Source organism: Rattus norvegicus, chromosome 12 (genome assembly GCF_036323735.1).
Source record: "Rattus norvegicus strain BN/NHsdMcwi chromosome 12, GRCr8, whole genome shotgun sequence".
NCBI classification, from domain to species: domain Eukaryota; kingdom Metazoa; phylum Chordata; class Mammalia; order Rodentia; family Muridae; genus Rattus; species Rattus norvegicus.
Genome location: NC_086030.1, coordinates 50,275,761 through 50,296,429, shown reverse-complemented (window position 1 = coordinate 50,296,429; position 20,669 = coordinate 50,275,761). Strand labels below are relative to the sequence as shown.

At 50.8% G+C, this 20,669-nt stretch overlaps 1 long non-coding RNA gene across 1 annotated transcript; it reads right to left on the bottom strand.

The window, feature by feature from the left end:
* Positions 1-5,291: 5,291 nt before the first annotated feature.
* Positions 5,292-19,805, bottom strand: LOC120096014 (uncharacterized). The gene is made up of 5 exons (XR_005492080.2): positions 19,622-19,805; positions 17,053-17,112; positions 15,458-15,579; positions 14,866-15,017; positions 5,292-6,764 (listed from the first exon to the last, which is right to left on the bottom strand). It is a non-coding gene; the product is annotated as an uncharacterized LOC120096014 (long non-coding RNA).
* Between the last annotated feature and the right edge of the window lie 864 nt (positions 19,806-20,669).

Here is a 20,669-nt window from a genome sequence, read left to right as displayed (position 1 = left end):
AGTGAGGGACTTACCCTGGGACAGGAGACAGGGCCAGGTATCCAGCTAGTGACACAAGAAGCGGACAGAAACCACTTAGAAGAGAAAAGATGTGCTCCCAAGAGACCTCAGACCTATGGATTGTTCAAGACTTCAAGACTCTGGGTCCTTCCCAGCCGTGCTTTGTGTTTTAAGTCAAGGTGGATGGTTGATTGCCTCTGGGGTGGAGTTAAATTAATAAGGTTTCCATCCTTGGCTTCCCAGACTACAAGCTGAAGAGTAGAATGTCCACGCTTCCATCCAGCTGCCCTACACAGAGCACATCCGGTGGGCTGCAACCAGCCCCGGTAGCCCGGAGTCTCCTGACGGATGAGCCAGAGTCCTGCGACATGGCTGTTATTGATTTGAGCGGTTGTTGGCAGAGGGGAAGGTTGTAATTGCCTCTGTAGTTTCATTGTAAGCACCCAGAGGGGAATTAAAGCCTTCGGCTAATGGGGTGCCGCATCCCCAGCCTGTGATACATTAGTTCCAGCCAGATCCCCGGAATACCAAGCGGAGGCTCAGGGCATCATTTTAAAGCAGCTCCTGTTTGGAGCTGAGGTCCTTTGCAGACTCGAGGAAGGGAGGGATGGGGTGGATACCTTTGTAGTTGAAGTGCCAGAAAAGCTTAGCATCTGTAAGAATCACATCGGGCCTGTTGGATAAAACCAGGTCTGCTGAAGGCATGTGGGACAATGTGGGAGATGGGACCCTGACATTGGTGACAAAGGCCAGACTCCTCTGTATCCAGGAAACTGTTCAGACCCCCTGCACAGCCCAACCTGGCCCACATACAATCTCAAATCTACCACAGACTCGGTGGGCAATCTAGATCTGAAGACATGGCCGTGCTAAGAGGCTTTCTTCCCTACTCTGAACATCAACGTGTTGTTTCAAACCAGTATTTCACACGGAAAGCCGTCGGAGTGCCACAGGGCTCGGGGAAGACATTCAAAACATTAATTCCCTTTATGTCTGTCACGGGCCTGAGGACAGGCCTGTCATTCATATCCACGTATAAGTGAGCAGTGCAGTTAATCAACAGTCAACACATTAATAATCTTATATGGACCCAGTATTCAGAGAAGGAATAAGACTCCACGGTCACGTGAATGCTTAGAGAGTGGTGGAGAGGGGTTTCTGAGGACAAACCAACTCTGGGGCCTAGGTACATGAACTCCACTAACAAGCTCTTGGTTTGAATTTTATCATCTACACAGCAGGAAGGCTTGCGGGTAGACAGTTTAAAGGTACAGCCAGGAAGGTCTATCCTCATCCAAAGATGGTAAGGCTCTCATTCTCCTGATCCAACATTTCTGAAGGCCACCATTTCCTGAGCAAATGCTTGCATGCAGTCCTACTCTAGCCTATGCTACTGGGGTAGCAACAATAGGCCAGTCCAGATTCCCAGAGCTGAGGAGAGACACTGAGGTCCCCACGGGACCCTGGGACTCTCCATGTCACTTCCAGACAGTGGTATCTCCCTCCCTTCCCTGCCCCCAGCATTGCTGTTCTCATCTGGCTGCCCCTCACCCACCACCAGCTCAGCCCAGCTCCTGGGCTTACATCCAAGCTGAGAAAAGATGGGACGTATTTTATCCAGGGACCATCTCTCATCCCGTCGTTGACTTATAGGGAATGAGAATTTCTCCCGGGCAGACTCTCTCCCACTGTCATGTGCACATCTCTGGGGGAGGGGCCCAGGTGACCTTCCTGTATACCCCATGGATCCAGTGGAAGCCGCTTTCTCTGAGACTGGGGCCTCCTATCTAAGGTTCCTGGGATGGGAATTCAAACAAGACAGAGGGCAGAGCTTTCAGAAATGGCTGGATCGGGAGGCTGGGCCTTTCCTCTCCACACGTGCCCACCCTAATCAGTTTCTTGTCCATCCTGGGCCTCTGTATCCCCATCCCCTCACATGTGTGCACCAAAGCCTAGGAGGTAACCTTCGGTCACCACAGACAGCTACACCCCAGCTGTAAAGGCACCCCATAGACACAACACCCATTTCTGCAGGGGACTCATACTGTGCAACCCTCGAACCCTCCTGAGGGCGAGGACCCCGAGGATGGACACCCTCACCAACATCACTGTGGAGGTTGTGAGTATCCTGGTGTGAAAACCATCTTGGCCACTTGTGACAGTCGACCTCCCCGCAGCGAGGGCTGCTCAGCAGTCGGAATCACACATCCGTGTCTCGATTTTTTTTTATTGAAGTTGTAGTGGCTTCCCACAGCTCAGCAATCTGAAAAAGGACACGGTTATTGTCTTATAGTTTGGAAGTCCAGGAGTCTAAAACCAAAATGTCAGGGAATGGAAAGAGGGAACTATGGGTAGTCTTTGCCCATAAGAAACTGAGATCGGGCAACCTGTTTTCTAGGTACATGTGCATGTGCGTGTGCATGTGTGTGTGCGAACATGCGTGCATGTGTGTGTGTATGAGAGACAGACAGATAAACAGACGACACAGAGACAGACAAACACAGAGAGACAGACAGACAAACAGAGAGACAAACAACACACATACACACACACACACAGAGAGAGAGAGAAACAGAGACAGACAGAGACATAGACAAACACACAGAGAGACAGACAGACAAACACAGAGAGAGACAGATAGACAAACAGAAATAAACACACACACAGAGACACACGGAGAGACAGAGAGATAAACACCACACACACACACACACACACACACACAGAGACAAACACCACACACATCACAAAGAGAGAGAGAGAAACACCACACACACACAAACAGAGACAGAGACAGAGACAGAGAGAGAGAGAGAGAGAGAGAGAGAGAGAGAGAGAGAGAGAGAGAGAGGTGAAGAGGGAGGGAGAAAGACGAGTAGAGACCACGATCATGATGAGGTCACTCTGGGTAGCTTCTAGATCCATCTCCCGTGAACTTGGGTTTTGAACGCTTGTTTCTTGTTATATTTCAGAGGTGCCAAAGCCTCTGAAAGGCTTGCTGAAAGAAGTGTGTCACTGGAACTGGCCTTTGATGGATAGAGTAGGCTCCCGGTTCTGACCTCTCTCTCTGCTTCCTGGCCTTCAAATAAACAAACAACTAAAGTGGCCAGGGAACTTAAGCCAGTGACGTGAGCCCTTGGCGTGGTCAAGGGTGGTGACATTTGAGCAAGACCTAAAGGAATGCCATTTCGAGAAGAGGAGATGGGAATGGAAAGGCCCTGAGGCAGGAAAGGTGACAGAGAGTTGCCCGTGACTGAGTGGATGGAGAATATGGGGTAGCAACGGGGCAGGAGGTTGCCAGGGGCCAGGTGGAGGCTTAAAATTTTATTCTCCGTAGCGTGGGACTCCAGAATGACCTTCTGCAAGGAAATGGTTTGCCAGCGGTGTGGCGTGCTCACACTTGCCTTCTGCATGCTATTCTCCAGTGAGTGGCCTTGTTTTGAGGCTATGGGAATCTGGGCGGCACCTTGACAGGAAGTATTAACTGGGAGGGCCAAGGCTGATAGTTCCCACCTCTGGTTCCTGCCTCGATTAGAAGTTCTGTGAGCATCCACTACTGCCCCACCCTCCCCCAGCCATAAACTGAGCATCCAGGGCCTGGAAGTCTCCCCTCCCTGCTGATGATAGCATTGTGGCCACAGAGACATGAAAGCAAGGGACACACACAGAACCCAGGGCAAGCTCAGCAGTAGAGAGTCCTCTCTGGTCACCAAGGCAAAGATCTTAGGGCTCCAGTTAACCACTTCCCTGAGTGTCCAGAAAGCAAGTGAGACCCTGAGACCCATTGGTGCCTTTGGGACATAAGCCAGGTTTCCCTCCGCCCCCCACTCTCTATTCTTATTTCTAGCATGTGGCCATCTTCTGGGGATGCCCACTTCCCAGATGGTCTGAGGTTCAAGTCAGTCCTCTGTCAGATGTACAAGGTTAAGATCAGAGCTGTGGGTGTCTCTTTTTATCCCGAGTTGGCCTTGGTCAGACTGCCTGCTTCCTCTGTATCCTCAACCAGCAGGAGGATACTCCCAGTGTTCCCTGTGTCTGCCAGGTAGACTGATGGTCCAACTTCAGATGTCAGAGAATGGAACCCCAGGGCTGGTCACGTTTCCCCCTTGTCTGACTTTTCTCTCCAATACTGTTGTCTTCCTTTGCTGCCTTATTAACAAAACAATTATTTCTCCTGCTTCAGGCCAGGCAGGCAGCGCACATCTGAGAAGCAGACGTAGAAAAACTGGAAGAGAAGATTGAGCTCAGGGGATATGAAAGGCAGAGCCCTGGACAAGCCAGTCCCCTCACACTCGGTCCCACATCCACCATGCCTCTGCTGGGTTTACATCTATAAGCCTGGATTTCCTTGCAGGAGGTAAGTCCGTTTCTCCTTGTTCCTAGCATAGAGCCTCGTGCTGACAGGCATTGCATTTGGTACGCACCCCTAAGCCTGGGCCGCCAGGTTCTGCCACAGTTCTACAGCATGGATGCTGTGCAACCCTGGACAAGAGTCTCAGCCCCTCTGGACACCAGTCACTCTTGCACCATCCTGGAAGAGCAAGCCATAGGGTTCCCTGAAGCGGGATCAGGCTGCGTGCTCGACCCCCAACCACGAGCCAGATGGCAGTGATAAGCTGAGGAAGGAGCCACTGTCTTCTGTATAATACAGCCAGGCTGACGGACGTGTGGGTTGGGGCGGGGAGACTTATGTTGGTATTGGTTCATATGAGCTTAAATCAGAAAGCAGCTCTGCAGATGGGGCTGAGCATTCCCAGAAAACAGCAGTCTTGCCCAGTGGAAAAAGAGGCTCCCACCACAGCTGCTAAAGCAATAGGAATCATGTGTCCTTGGTCTACCCAAGTATCACCTCAGTGATTCTTTTCTCAGCTCTGTGCAAGGGTTGAATGTGTCCATTGTAGAGATGGTGAAACTGAGGCTCTGGGGAAGGAAGATGACATCCTTGTGGAGCGGAACAGAGTGTAAATCCTAGCTTTGCTCTCAAATACCCTCCTCTACACAACCATAGACTGCAAATGCTGACTCCCATCCCCTGAGGCTACCATCCCTGCTGGTAAGCCCCACTGCAGAGTGCCAGAGCTGGGCCTCTGAACACAGTCTCTCCACAGCCTGTTTGTTTGTCAGGTTTTACTGGGACTTGAGGAGAAAGGGGCTCTGGTTCCCAGCCAGGCCCTGTCAGCTATTCTGATTCCTGTGCTCTATTGGGTACTTTCTGGAATGCCTGGTAGAAACGGGGCAAGCCGTCACTGTAGATGAATGTTGTCTACAAAAAACAAAAATAAAAACAAACAAACAAATAAAAACAAGATTTTATTTGAAGACCCACAGCATATCCATCCAGTGGAATACTAGTCAGGAAATTTAAATTGTAAATAAGTAATTTTTTTAAAAGGCAGCTATGAAGGCTGCAGAGCTGGCTCCGTGGTTAAGGGTTCGGTTCCCAGCATCTACATGTCAGCTCACGAACATCTGTTTCTCCAGTTCCAGGGAGTCCAGTGCCCTCTTCTGGCCTCCATGGGTATATGCACCAAGGAGACCAAAACACCCATATACATAAAGTAAAATAAAATAAAATAAAAATCAAGACTTTAGTTTAAAAAGGCGACAGTGAATCCATTAAATGCCATGGAAGACCCCCCAAAGTGCCTCACAAGATAAAACCGCAAAGGCTCCAAACCAGGAGGCTCTGCCCCGTGACACCGGGCAGGGACACTGTGACAGAGGTTTATCGGCCTCACAGGTCATGACACTGTTCTGTGCTCAGCCTTTTAAAGCTCATCAATCTATCACTTTATTAGACATCAACGGTGCCTCAACGGGGAGAACATCTTTCTGTTTATTTTTAATTTTTTGTTGTGTGGGTGTGAAGGTGCAAACACCTGTACACGCTCATGAGGAGGCCAGAGGAAGGCATCAGGTGGCCTCCTCTGTAACTGTCCATGTTAGTCCCTTGGGACAGGGTCTCTCACTGAACCTGGAGCGCCCCGATTTAACTCGACTGGCTGGTCGAAAATCTCCCAGCACCCTTCCCGGCACTGGGAAGCACACACATATATCCACTTTCACTTTCATGAGGGCTTGGAGATTTGAACTCAGATCAGCAGGCTCAACTGCTCCATGGATGCAGACTTCTGCCCACAAAGGCAGTGTGCCAGCTCTAGCTGGATTCTTATAGTCCAAGCCAACAACCAACCGTTGTTGCTAGCAAAACCCAACACTAACTAAAACACATCTTCACTCAAATAGAAATGCTAAAGGTCATGCTGTAGCCAAAGAGGGCTACCCACACATCCCCAAGAGCTTACCACTGACTGGATGGTGAGCTTGCTTCTCCCTGAGGTGGATAAGAACATAGCCGGCTCATCCCCACACCACATCTGTCTTTCGAAGGCTTTTATGCAGGGACTTCCTTCCCCAGGACACAGCCGCCTCCCCAGTGGAGCCTATGAATACCGAGGTCTCTCGGGGGACATTCCCAAGTCCCTGGGTCTAGGTAGACATCTTCCTCATCCCTCACAGTAAGCTGAACACAGTAACAATATTTCCCCAGCTCCCTCTGAAAAGAGAGTCAGGTGTTAAATGGAAGATTTGCTTGAGCGCATGGCTGGGACCTAAGCGAAACCATATTAAGGAAGTCATATTTATTTTCTCCATAGAGTAACCTGTGCGGCAGCATGTGGGGGCCAGATGGGAGACTCAGGTGCACAGAGAGCCAAATCAGGTCTGTCCCAGGGGTCTGAGCCTGTGGGGAATGGCTGTTCCACCTGAAAGAGATAGGCGGTACGTGGCTCAGAGGTTGGGTGCCCAGCAGCTGTGGCAGTGGGGGCTCCTTCAGACATAACAGGAGGGGCATGGGTCCCCAACAGAGTCTCCTGAGGCAGTCCGTGGTGGGCCCGGGTGAGTAACCACATGTCAGACGAAAGCTGACAGACTGGCCAAACAGGGTACATCTGATGAGAACACAAGGGTTGTTGAAAAGAGAAAGAAATGTGACCTCAGACTTCAGTAGGGAGTCAAGTCTCTGTGGCTTAGGGCTACAGAGGAGCTGGAAACCATATCTGCTGGACAAGAGTGAGTTTCACTCAGGGGAGGATGCTTCAAGCTGATTTTCCCACAGGTACCAAATGGCTGGGCGAGGTCCTCTATGGAGGAGAGGAAGGCCCAGGAAGAACAGGAAAGGGAGATGTGAGTGGTGTCAGCTCCCAGACTTTCAGTTCCATATACTCCCTGGCCATCACCTTGTCTCTTGGCCACCATGCCCTTGCAGTCAGTGGCAGCCTCTAGGCCCAGATAGAACCCCACACTCCAGGCCTTGCCAGCTGTCAGCATCTTTCAAAGGGAGCCCACCAGGTTCTCTGGAGAAACCAGAAGATTCTGCGCGGGCCCATGAAAGGCACCCTGGTATCCTGGTTGAGGTTTGAAACCCTGGTGAGCCTGAAAGGGACAGTAGGCATTTCTCCTGACTCCCAGGAAACCATGCTGGTCCCTAGCCTTTAGCCCTCCACAGATTTGTGGCCATCAGTCACATAAGGGCAATGTCTCAAGCCCCTCCACAGGTAGAGGACATGACCACAGGTCACATAGGCTCAAGACAGATCTCCATTATAATGAGGACCTAAAGGCCTGGAGGCTTAGCCAATGAATTTTCCTTCCCAGACATTCCTCCCTGCAAAAGGTATTTAACCTCAGGCCCACTCTGAGAAGTGGGGTACAGTGGGGAGCCACAGGGAAGGCTTTCACCTACAGAGCAGTCCTCATCTAGTCTCTCGAAGAAAGCCTCCCTGGGCTCCCAGCCACACCTCCACCACCAAGCCTGTAGCCTACCACAGTCAAGTCAAGGACTATCCCCTTTGGGACCAGCTGGAGCTTCCTCCTCTTCTCTGCTTAGCCCCAGGATAGATCTAGCCCTGTGGTCCCCCACTCTCTTCTCAGTTCTTCCACAGCATCCAAGCAGCATGGCCCCGGCCTCCTTGCAGGCCTGGGGACACCTGAAACAGCTCTGGCTGTGTCCTGTGCCTCAGACCTTGCTTCCCCAGCCCTGGAGCAGTGTCCCACGGCTTCCCACAGTCTGACACGGCAATCGTGGGGTAAGCATGGTCAAACTTCCCACTTCCTGCCTCCCTGAGCAGCCCAAGCCCTGTGGCGGAGCATACGCAGGATCCCACTAACCTACATTTCTGTATGTCCTCTCCATAGCATGCTCAAGTAGCAGGTCCTCCTCCAGTCCCCCTCCCCACCTCTGACCACTGAATCACAGCCGTACACCACCCCACAAATTTTTATGTGGGTTTATTCTTCACACTCACAAGGTGAGCACTATATCTACCAAGTAACTTCCTCTACTCACGAAGGAAGAATGCTGAGCTGTTCCTTAGGACAAAAACAAAAATACACTCCCGGCTATTATCACAGATGAGCTGAAGTTTAACACAGCTGTCAACCCAGCGCTCAGAAAGCTGAGGCAGGAGGATCTCAAGTCCAAGACAACCCTGCCTCACATAGGAAAATCTTATTCAATTTTAAGGACTTTTAAATGTCATGAACTACAGGTAAGCAGGGCTGGCACATGGGTAGAGAAAGGAAGATGGGCTATAAATTTAATATAAGTGTACCCAGAGTCAGGGCCCTCATGTTCCAGTCCTGCTCGGCTGGGACCACCATTTTGTGCCATTGACCTTGGAGGACAGTTGCTCACTTGTGGGGCCTCTGTTAGATGTCAAGACTTGGGTGGGTCACAGGTCAGAAGCCAAATGCACAGGCCTGTGACACAGATGTTAGGTGAAGGAGACTCGGTCTCTGGAGAATTTTGTATTAACTTGGAAAAGCTGAGAGGGTTATGCAAATTAGCCTGTTGACCCAGAATTTTCCTAGTGGAAGCATTGTGCATAAGGTTCCCCTCTGCACAAGTGGAAAAAAACTCCTTGGTGCAAATTATGGGCTAGTTGATGCATGTCACTCTGCCACAGCAAATGGGTCCCATGCAGGTAAGAGCCCAGCTGAATAGAGGTGAGGCCCTGTTGGAATAGGCGTGGCCTAGTTGGAGTGGGTGTGGCCTTGTTGGAGTGGGTGTGGCTCTGTTTGAGTAGGTGGGGCCTTGTTGGAGGAAGTGTGGCCTTGTTGGAGGTGTGGCCCTGTTGGAGTAGGTGTAGTCTTATTGGAGTAGGTGTGGCCCTGTTGGAGTAGTAGTTGCCTTGTTGGAGGAAGTGTGTCACTGTGGGCATGGGCTTTAAGCTTTAAGACCCTCTTCCTAACCTCAACTATGTGGAAGCCAATCTTCCCCTAGCAGTGGCCTTCAAATGATGATGTAGAACTCTCAGCAACTCCTGCACCAGACCTTCCTGGGTTCTGCCATGCTCCCACCTTGATGATAATGGACTGAATCTCTGGACCTGTAAGCCAGCCCAAATTAAATGTTGTCCTTCACAGTGTCTGTTCACAGCAATAAAACCCTAACTGAGACACTTGGGGAGAGTCGGGTAGGAACAGCATTCCAGTTCTGATGAGATTTCCTTGAACACCAAACCTCCCTGTCTGGGTCTCATCAATCCAGGCACAAGACGGCATGGCCTGACCCAGGAATGCCCAGGCACCTTCCACAGGCTCTGCCTGCTGTCACTCAGCCTGGGCAACACTTGTTGATTCAAACTCTCTACATGGAGCAGTTGAATGGAGATCTGTCCCATAGCAGATCCTGTCACAGACATTGCCATAACAGACCTGCAGGTTTACACACTGACACACTGAGTCACACGTGTGTGTGTGTGTGTGCATGTGTCTATTTGAAATCTATAGAACTGACATTCTAAAAACGTCCACAGTGTGCACGGTGTAGGAAGAATGGTCTCCCCAGTGGGTATTCAGTGAGGAGAACAGCTCCTGTACCTGGAACCCAGCCCCTCTTGTGGCTTTTTGAAAGGTCCCATGGCTGAGTGGTCAAAAATTGCAGCTGAGAGGAACAGGCTGTCTGACACACACTGGGTCATATTCTCTCTGTTGCGAAAATCCATTCTCATGGGGAGACGTAAGGCACTTCTCTCAAGGTCTCATTGACAAACTGAAGCAAGATTCCACCAACGTTCACTCTGGGGAACTTCATTAAAAGATGCTGAATGGTTTTATGCCAACTTGACACGAGCTAGAGTCATCTGACAGGAGAGGAGGGACCCTCATCTGAGAAATAACTCATAAGATCAGGCTGTAGGCAAGCCTGCAGAACATTCTCTTGATTATTGATTGACATGGGAGGGGCCCGCCCATTGTAGGTGGGGCCACTTTGGGGCAGGTGGTCCTGGGTGCTATCAGAAAGCAGACTGAGCAAACCAGTAAGCAGCATCCTTCCTTCCATGGCCTCTGTATCAGCTTCTGTTTCCTGCCCTGAGTTCTCTCAGTGTTGAACCGTGGTGTGGAAGTATGAGCTGAATAAGTCCTCTCCTCCCCAAGTTGTTTTAGCCATGCATTTCTTCAAAGCAATATTCATGCTGAGAAATTGGATCCAGGACCATGGGATCTCGTGACAGACCTGGCCGTTGCGTTAAGGAAAGATCGTGGAAGAACTTTAGAACTTTGGATTGGAAAAGCCACCAAGTGTTTGAGGTCTTAGTGAACTGTTCTGTGGGAGCTCGGAAGATAAAGAGTGTTGAGAGAGAGGCGGACAACAGAGCCCTAGACTCTGTGGGGCCATTTGATATTTTGGATTAAGATTTGGCAATTCTGATGTGCTGGGGGGGTTGAAGCATCAGCTGTGGTTAACAAGAGACCAAAACTACTGAAGTGAAACTTTTGTGTCCCTGGGACAATTAATGTTGGTTATCTGGAGCTGAGAAATTAGCAGTGATTATGAAGAGACCAGCATCACTGAGGATCGTGAATCTGGGAGTGTCTCCTGTGCCAGCTCACAGCGCTTTGGTTCAGAAAGGGCTAAGGCTGCCTCTCTTGCTGGCAGCTCAACTTAGCAATGAATAGAAGTCACCCAGGTAGTGCTAGTTTTGAAGGAATGGAAGAGTGGAAAACAGCTGATGCTTGGCACTGCGAGAGACCACTGGCAAAGGTGCAGCCTCCATGGCAGTGGAAGTCCAGGATTGAAGAGGTCATGAGGAGTCACTGAGGCTCGATACCACGAGGAGAGCCCAGGAGAGGCTGTTGGTGAAAGAGAAGCCCAACCCTAATAGTGACTCCAGCATTCTGAAGATGACACTACTACTGGGGGACAGCAGCCATAGAACTAACCTGAGCCTATGAGACAAGTTGTTTGTGTTGCAGGGGGCAGAACCAAAGAAGTGACACCAGCATTTTGGAGGAACCCAGAAAATCACAAGTGAATCCCAGATATTGACACTATGTTACTTAAACCATTGGAGTCTGCTATTGCTTTGTTCTGATTGTGACTGTGGTCTGGATCTTCCTGCTTGAAGTAACAAAGTATCTAACTAATTTCTTCTCAGTTGAGAGATTTTGAATATTTTAAAAATACTTTGGACTTTTAAACGTCTGAATTTTTAAAGACCACGGGACTTTTAAAAGTTAGATGTTTTGTATTGTAATTTTGATATTAATGTGCAATCTTGGGGATAAACAAAAAAGAAAAGGTTATGACTTAACAGTGATGTGCTTGTGTGTCAAACTGACAAGGGTTCAATTGTGCTGGCTAGTTTTTACAGCCAACTTGACACAAGCTAGAGTCATCTGAGAAGAGGGAACCCCAATTGAGAAAATGTCCCCATGAGATCAGGGTATAAGTAACCTTTAGGACATTTTCTTAGTGATTGATATGGGAGGGCCCCGCCCATTGTGGGTGGAACCATCCTTGGGCTGGTGGTTCTGGGTTCTATAAGAAAGCAGACTCTGCAAGCCATGGGGAGCCCTTCCATGACCTCTGTATCAGCTCCTGCCTCCAGGTCCCTGCCCTGTTTGAGTTCCTATCCTGACGTCCTTCAGTGATGAACAGTGATATAGAAACATAAGCCAATTAACACTTCTCTCACCAAGTTGCTGTCGGTCATGGCATTCATCACAGCTACAGTAGCCTTAACTAAGACACAGAGTTTAGGTGAGGGGTTACTTAGAGGGGTGTTGGCACTTGTACTGGCTGGTTTTATGTGGCAACTTGACACAAGCTGAAGTTATGGCAGAGAAAGGAGCCTCAGTTGAGGAAACGCCTCCATGAGATCCAGCTGTAAGACATTTTCTCAACTAGTGATCAAGGGAGAGGACCCAGACCATTGTGGGTAGTGCCGTCCCTGGTCTGGAATTCTGGGTTCTATAAGAGAGCAAACTGAGCAAGCCAGGGGAAGCAAGCCAGTAAGTAACATCCCTCCATGGCCTCTGTGTCAGTTCCTGCTTCTTGACCTGCTTGAGTTTAAGTCCTGATTTCCTTTGGGGATGGACAGGAATGTGGAAGTGTGAGCTGAATTAACCCTTTCCTTACCAACTTGCTTCTTGGTCATGATGTTTATGTAGGAATAGAAACCCTGACTAAGATAGCACTCTTGCCCCAACTGGCCACGCCTAGAAAACCAACACAGATAAGGGCTTCTTCCATAACTCTGTAGATGGAGCATCTGCTCTAGCCCACCCTGGTCTCTGTATACTCTGTGCCCTTTGCAGAGCACTCAGGTGCTGGGGAGTGTCTGGATACTCAGCTCCTACTCTGAGCTTCAGTTGAGGGAGTGCGTCCCCCAGCTCTCCTGGGATGACTTTCTGCAAACAGCCACAGAAGAACTCCTGATGTAGGTTGCTTGGCTCAGAGGAACATCACTCAAACAGTGTTCTCTTCCTCTTCTAAACCTACCAGGACCTCAAGAGTCCTGGCCTGAACCTATCCTTCTAGGCCATGACCCCCTCACATGTTCCATATCTGGAAACTGTGGAAGACGCTACAGAACATAAGGGGGCTGACACCTTAATTCCCAAACCATCATTCTGTGAGGTTATTTTGTTTGTTTGGTTGGTTGGTTTGGTTTGGTTTGGTTTTTTGGCATAGATGGGAGATGTCAGCATGACTTTGCCCTTAGGACAGAGCTCTGAGATTCTAGGCTGTGCTTGGAAATGGCAACCATTTTGAATTTAGGTGACCTTGGGCTAGTAAGGTGTTTCTCCCCAACCCCTCGACAAGTTAGGAGAGCTTGCTGCATGCATGAGCCTTCATAAGTGGGGCTATGTCCTTGCCTGGGGACCCACAGTTCTAGACTGTGGAGCTGGGGTCCAGCACTGCTTCCTTCCTCAAGATGTCGATTTACTATGCGACGTCATCTAGATTGAAACCGCACCCTCCGCTTCCTGCCCGACCCATGGACCTCAGGGAGCTCAGGCTTCAGAGCCAATAGTCTTCCCTGCACTTGAGGACTGGCCACTGTGAGTCATGATCTGTCTGCTGGATCCTGGGGTTGGCTAGAGAGCCACAGTCAACCAGTGTCAAGTCTGGATCTGTGGGCAGCCATCTGTCCCCAACCTGGCTCCTGTTGACTGTCCCAGGTCAGAGCAGAGTGACTGCAACAATGGGCTATTAATCCCTAATCCCTACCACATGTGACATTTGCCTGGAAGGGAACAGGTTGTTCACATAACTCCTCTCAGTGGGCCCTGGCAATGCCCTCCCGCCAGGCTCTGAAGCTCAAGCTCAGAGGAAACACCTGCTCAAGTGGGGGCTCCGATCTATCCAGAGAAGCCCTTGGGTTTTGAGGAGACTGGGAACACTGCCACCTGGCAGGCCTGCACTGGGAGCTTCTTTGCATCCAAGCATGTGGGGCTCAGTGGAGACTGCGGGCAGGCTGTACTGTGTCTTCAGAGAGGGTACCGCATGGCTGCTGAGGCACAGGAAGGATGCAGGACTTTCTCAAGAGTGGAAACAGCTCCCCTCTGGGCTTCTCTGTGCTGTATGCTCCTGGGAGCTGTGTGGACCATGGTTGTGATTCTACTGGATTTTTCTACGGGTGGTTAAGTCTCCAGCTAAATTCAAACTAAGTGTTGGGGAGCAGAATAGAGCAGTCTCCCCAGGAGACTAGTCCTGGGAGGTCACCTCCTGAAGCTATACCTGACAGTTATGAGGCCAGGCAGGGTCCTTTGAACTCCCAACGGCTGGTAGCCTGTGCCGTCTACAGGCAAGCAGCAGAACTTGGGACTTGACACCCAAGAGTGTGGTTTGGGCCACCAGAAACAGCAAACCCTCTTCCTCCTTAATGACTCGTTTAAAAAATTCAAGTGTGTGCACATGTGTGCACATGTGTAGGACATGTGTGCACATGTGTAGGACAGAGGTCGTGCTGGTTGTCTTCAGTTGCCCTCCATCTTATGTTTTGAGACAAGGTCTTTCATTGGACTTGGAGCTCATGTACATGGCTGCTGGGATCTGAACTCTGGTCCTCATATTAATGCAGCAAGTGTTCCACTCCCAGCCCCTCATTCCTATCAACTCTTAAACCCAGTCTCTCCTGACCATCCCCACAGTCTTTCCCTTTTCCCCTCCCTCCTCCTGCTTTCTCTCCCTTTTCCCCCCTCTCCATCCTCCTCTCCTCCTTCCTCCTCCCCTTCTCCTCCCCTCCCCCTTCCCCCCTTCTCCCCTCCTCCCCCTCCTCCCTCTATCCCTCCTTCCCTCTCTTTCTTTCCTACTCCCTCCTTTATTGATGCTTCCCTCCATGCTTGTCCCTCCAATCCCTGGGGTGCATTTGAATTCTAGGATGCAAACTGGCTTTGGCATTCCAGTGGTCCACAGCCACCCATGGCTCCCCACTGCCTTCAGAACAAGACATTCTCCTTACCTCGTCCCTGGATGGTGCTGTCTATGTTGTCCTGTCCCTTCTACCTCTCCCTGGCACTCCCTGCCAGGCCATTAGCATGCAGGTTTCCCAAGCTCGAGGTTCTAGCTCTCACCTCTGTGATCAGTGGGTAGGTGTGGATGGTCTTCTGCATTGGGTTGACAACAGGATGGGCTGAGTCCCTGGCATCCACTATCAAAACCTGGAGGAAGGATCTCCTCATCACACCGCTCAGGCTCTACGGAGACGACGGCTCTGATGCTCCAGCTTCAAAAAAAAAAAAAAAAAGTGCGTGCCAATTGTGGGACCTAGAACGTGGATAGGGAGAGGGGGAGGAGGGAAAGCAGAAAGAAGAAATGAAAGGGAACCTCTGCACACATGGGGAAGGGATGGAGGGCAAGGGGACAAAGGTCAGCCCAGGTCACTGCTGCCAGCACCAAGGGCAGAGCCCCTCACTTCAGATAGCTCCAGCATTGGTGATGAGGATCCTGGGCCCAGGGTAGATGCCAGCACCTGTGTGCCTCCCCAGCTCATCCACTGGGAAGCAGGGAAGAGAGCAGACATAGAAATGGTTTAGGGGTCTGTTTTGAGTTTCAGTTGTGGTGAATGAGAGACCCTAAACAAAGGCTAGGCTGCAGAAATTGCCAGAACTCAGGAGGAGTTCCTGAAGGTAGGGAAGGTTCCCCGTCCGAAGTTTGCTGTGCCACCTGTTAGTGTGGGTGCCCTCTCTGAGCCTCGGCTGTAGAATCAGACTGGACACTTCAGGAGAGAGGGGTGACTGATCTGTTTGTACTCTCCACAAGACTTTTGTTGGGTGCTCTGTAGGGCTCTAGAGATGAAGAGAGAGTCAGGGCTAGGTTGCTGTCCCCATGAGATAAAAGCCTGGGGGATGAGGTGGGCATCAAGCAGGAAAACAGGTCCCTACATGGGGTGAGTTACCGAAAAGTACCAGGTCAAATTACTGTGCAATGCAAGTAGAAACTTGGAGGTCTTAGGTCCTTAGGCCTGTGATGGTCAGAGCATATCATAAATAAACTTCCCCAGTCCCCACACTCAACAGGGATCCTGTGCTTACAACCCCAGGGCACCAGAGCAGTCGGACAGGCCTCTCCTGCTCACAAGCACAAGCCCATCATCACCCTCCCTGCCTCCCCCCCTACTCCCCACAACTTCCATTTTCCCCCATTTTTCTCTCAGCACTTCTCGCCTTTCATTTCTGACCAAACTTCGGATGACGGGAACACTGATAAATTAATGATTGTAATTAATAAAAATTGACTCTGCGCTAATAAATTATTATGAAATGGCCTGTCAGCATTTTAATGAAATGCAGAAAGCGGCTGCAATGAGATGAGAGTGTGCGCTTTCTCAGCCAAGACGTGAGGGATTATATCCACAGGGCACCCAGGGTCTGCAGGGGGAGGGTCCTGGCGGGACAAGGAGATGCTCCCCTGAGAGGGACCCTTTGGAGTGCTAGGTTCTGCATCGCCATGCCTTCACTGATGTCTGGTCATCTCATCGTGGCTGAGGGTGTGAATACCTTCATGGACCTTTCCTTTTACAAATGATGAAGCTGCTATCCTGGGAGAGTAAAACACCACCCAGGTCAACGCAGTTGGGATATAGAGCTGAAATCAAACCCAGGCCCCAACCCCCCTCCCCCGCGCGCCTCTACCCCTAGCCCCTGCCCCAACCCCAGCCTCCAGCCCTCAGCCTCCGCCCCTGCCCCGGTCCCGCCCTTGCCCCAGCCCCAGCCCAAGCCCCAGCCTCCTCCCCCCTCCCCCCCACTCTACCCTCCCCTCTTCCCCTAGCCCCTGCCCAAACCCCAGCCTCCAGCCCTCAGCCTCAGTCCCCGGCTCCACCCATGCCCTACCCAGCCCCTGCCCCAGCCCCAGCCCCAGCCCAAGCCCAAGCCCCAGCCCCAGCCCCAGCCCCGACCTCTTGATCTATTACAGTGCCTTTGAAAAGCCTAGGGCTAGAGCTGGAGAGAGAACTCAGTGGTTCCAAGCCTCATACAATGTTCTTCAAGAGGATCCAAGTTTGGTTCCTAACACCCATGAGGGAAGGCTCAACAGGCTCCTGTAACTCCAGCTCCAGGGGATCTGATGGCCTCGGGACTGCACCGGTACCCACTTGCGGGTGTGCATAGAAACACACAAATAAAAATAAATATTTAAAAAGCAACAACCTTGGCACCAAAGGGACAGGAGCGTGAGCTCCATAACTGCTTAAAATGGAGTTTTTTTTTGTTTTGTTTTGTTTTTTGTTTTTTGTTTGTTTTTTTTTTTTTGCCTCCTTTTACCTGGAGGCATCGAGGGCATTCCCTGCCTTCTTCTCTCAGTGTGCCACAGGTCCTGTGTCTCTGAGAGAAAAACAGATGGAGGATAAGCAATGCCCTCATCCGTGCTCCCCCACGGGCTCTGCGCTGCGTTTGATGTTATGAGGTTGTCCCAGACCTTCATAAACTGGAGCGATGGATGTAAAACAACCCACTTTTACAACAGCATTGTTTAACCCTGCACCAATTAAAAGTACCTGTTATTAAAAAAGGTAATTATGCAGTAATTAGTTTGACACAAGACATTAAGCAGATTATTATCAAAGCCAGGGGAACTAGTAACTTCCATAGCAAGCGTCCTCCCCCTCCCCCTCCCCCTCCCTACCCGGGGCCTCCCTGTGGCCATAGGTAGCTCTTAGCTCCAGGAACGTTGGACCCTGGTCTCCAGAGCAGAGCAGCCTGAAGCTTTCCAGTGGAGAATGTTCATGGCAGAGGGCTACGTAAACTTCCCAGGAGACATGTGTGGGGCCAGAGCAGACATGAGCAGACTGTCAGTGGGAGTGAGGTGGGAGGCAGGGCTCTGCACCCATGAAAGAGGTGAAGCAGGGAAGACTCACCCCCAGAAACATGGTAGCGTTGTGCTCGAATTCTCAGTGCTATCTCCGTGGCACTTTCAAGGGTAAGGTAACGAGAAGCAAAGATAGGTCACCAAGTACCTAAAGTGTCCAAGTGGGGGGGATGGTGTTGTCCCCATCAACTTTGATACATTAAATGTACACCTGGGGCTGGCTGGATGTGTCAGCAGATGAGGGTGCTTCTGGCCGTGACTGGCAACCTAAGTTCCATCCCTTGGACACATGGCAAAGAAGCTTAACTCTTTTTTCTTTTTTTTGGTTCTTTTTTTCGGAGCTGGGGACCGAACCCAGGGCCTTGCGCTTCCTAGGTAAGCGCTCTACCACTGAGCTAAATCCCCAGCCCCGAAGCTTAACTCTTAAAAGTTGTCCTCTGACCGCCTGTGTGCACACACACACACATGTACACACATACACACACACGTACACTCATACACACACATGCACACACACACATACACATGCACACACACATGCAAAATATAGATTTATTTTTAATTTCAGTATACATTGGAGGGAGTCACTTCTGTTCTTACCCACTCTACAAACCGAATCCCTCTGGGCTTCTCTGGATCTCTTTCTCTTCCTATCCCCCTGAGTTCTTCTTCTGGTCTTCTCTCTCTTCCTGTCCGCCCCCCCCCACCAGTTCTTCGTCTGGTCTTCTTTATCTTCCTGACCCCCCCCCCACCGAGTTCTTTCTCTAGTCCTCTCTCTTTCTGTCCCCCTAAGTTCTTCTCGCCCTGCCTCCTTCTCATTAACATGTGGACTTTGTACAGACATGAGGGCTTTCATTGTGAGCAGCTGATCTATGTAGGCACCATGAACATGGGAGAGCTGGGTGTCCACATGTACAGGATGGGGCTAGACCCACCCCTACTTCTCACGTACTCAAGTGAGTCTTGAGACAGAAAAAACAGCTAGAGAAAAAAAATCAGGGTGGGGATGCAGAGCATGGGGCTGGGGATATGACTCCAGGCACCCACACAGTAAAGGAGAAATGATTACGCTAAGAAGTGTCTGCATGGCAACGCATCCACGGTGGGAGATGTGGGCTGCAGACCTACAGGGATTGCTGATTGACTCTGATTCTCAGATTCCCAGGACTCAGGTTGGGAGTCAAGGACCAAGCAGCTCCTCGGAGATCCCCTGGCTCCAGCCCTAGGAACCTCATGAACACTGTATTCTTAGCAAACCCACTTCCCAAGGTCCCATCTCAGCTATGAGCCAGCTGTGCTGTCCTAGGTAATGTGTGCAACCTCTCTGTATGGTGGCTTTCTCTCTTGGAGCTATTAGGAATTCCTGATAGGTTCTTGGCAGGGAGGCTGCTCTGCACAGTGTGGGTCCCACCTGTAAGAGTGTTCACCGTCATTAGCCTGTCCTGTGACCACTGACCTGCATCCCTCCAACCCCCCTATCCAAAAGACCGGGAAATGTCTATTAACAGAATGCAGGCAAACAGGCAGGCACAGTTAAAGAAGTAAATTGGATCCCTCCCCACACAGCCATGTGAAGACATCACAGGGAGGCACAATCAATACTCGGCCTAGCAGGCATGCCTCTATCCCAGAAGCCTCTGGGCCACAAGCCTGAGACAGGTACCACCACATAGTAATCATCCAATTACTGAAGAGGGCGCTGGGGCCCAGAGATGGGAGACAACTCAAGAGGGAAGAAGTGGAGACAGGATTTGAACTATGATCTCTCTGTAGATTTTACCCAAGATGCCTCTGTGCCCCTGTGGACCACATACTCATGGACAAGGGGGTGGGGTGGTCAGAAGCCAGCTACACATACCAGATACAGTAGGTGCTTAGAAAACCTGCCCTCTCAATACCTCTCCTTGTTCTGTCTTCCCATCTTTCAGTGTAGGGGCCAGCAGATCTTCCCTAGGAGGCCACAAATCCAGAAGGGACTTCTAAAATATCACTAGCCCACCCCCTTGACCGTCTCTTAGGGCCCACCTGTATCCTTGAGACCCTCAAAGTCTTAGGAATCCCGGAAAAGCAGGGACCACTCCTGGCAACAGGCCTCCTTCGCCCATCTTGTGGTTGCCACTGTGGTTGCCATGGCAACAGTGCCAGCATCCATCTTCCTCAAGCCCCTCTTCCCGGCTCTGCGTCCCTCCCTCTCTCCTGTCATGGCAGATGAAGGACAGGGGCTGAGACCTAGCTGTGAAGCTGCAGGGAAGCAGAAGGAGAGGAAGGCTTAAGACAGAGCCGGTCAGGCTCGGACCGGGCTGGAGGAGGTTCCGGGTCCTCACCAGCCTGGGAAACGTCATTCCTTTCCCTCCCTGTCTCTTCAGCTTTCTAGGCACACAAAGCGCATCAGGCATTGTGCTGAGAGTTTCACACGCACGGCCCTACTTCAAATTCAGCATAAATGAAGGGTCCTCCTGTGGGAAGTTTGCTACGCAATTCTTCCTCCACCCCACTCTAGCAGGCCAAGCCCACACCACACCGCTTGCATCTCAACAAATCTTACACTGTTGTTTGAAGAACCATCCTCTCCCAACCCCTCCCCCTCTTTGTTTTTCTGTTTTGTTCTTGTTTTTCAAGACAAGAAAGGCCTCACAGTACAGCTCTGGCTGTCCTGGAACTCGATCTGTAGCCCTGGCTGGCCTTGAACTCGGAGGTCTGTCTACCTCTGCTTCCCGAAGGCTGGGATTTAAGGTGTAGGTATCTATCGCCGCTGACCTCGATTTCTTTTACTTTTAGTTGTCTCTGCGTGAGTCAGTGCACATGAGCACAGATCTCCCCGGATTCCGGAAGAGGACATCAGATCCCTTGGAGCTGTAGTTCCAGGCAGTTATGAGACACCCAACACGGGTGCTGGGAGTTGAACCCAGGTCCTCTGCAAGAGCAGGGAGCACTCGTCACTGCTGAGCTGTCTGCAGGCACTGGTCCCACCTGTCTAACTGCAAAGCCCAAGTCTTCCTGTGGCACCAGGAGGCTTCTGAGATCAATTCGATACAAAGAACCGAGTGATGTGCACAGCAGGAGTGTGAGTGTG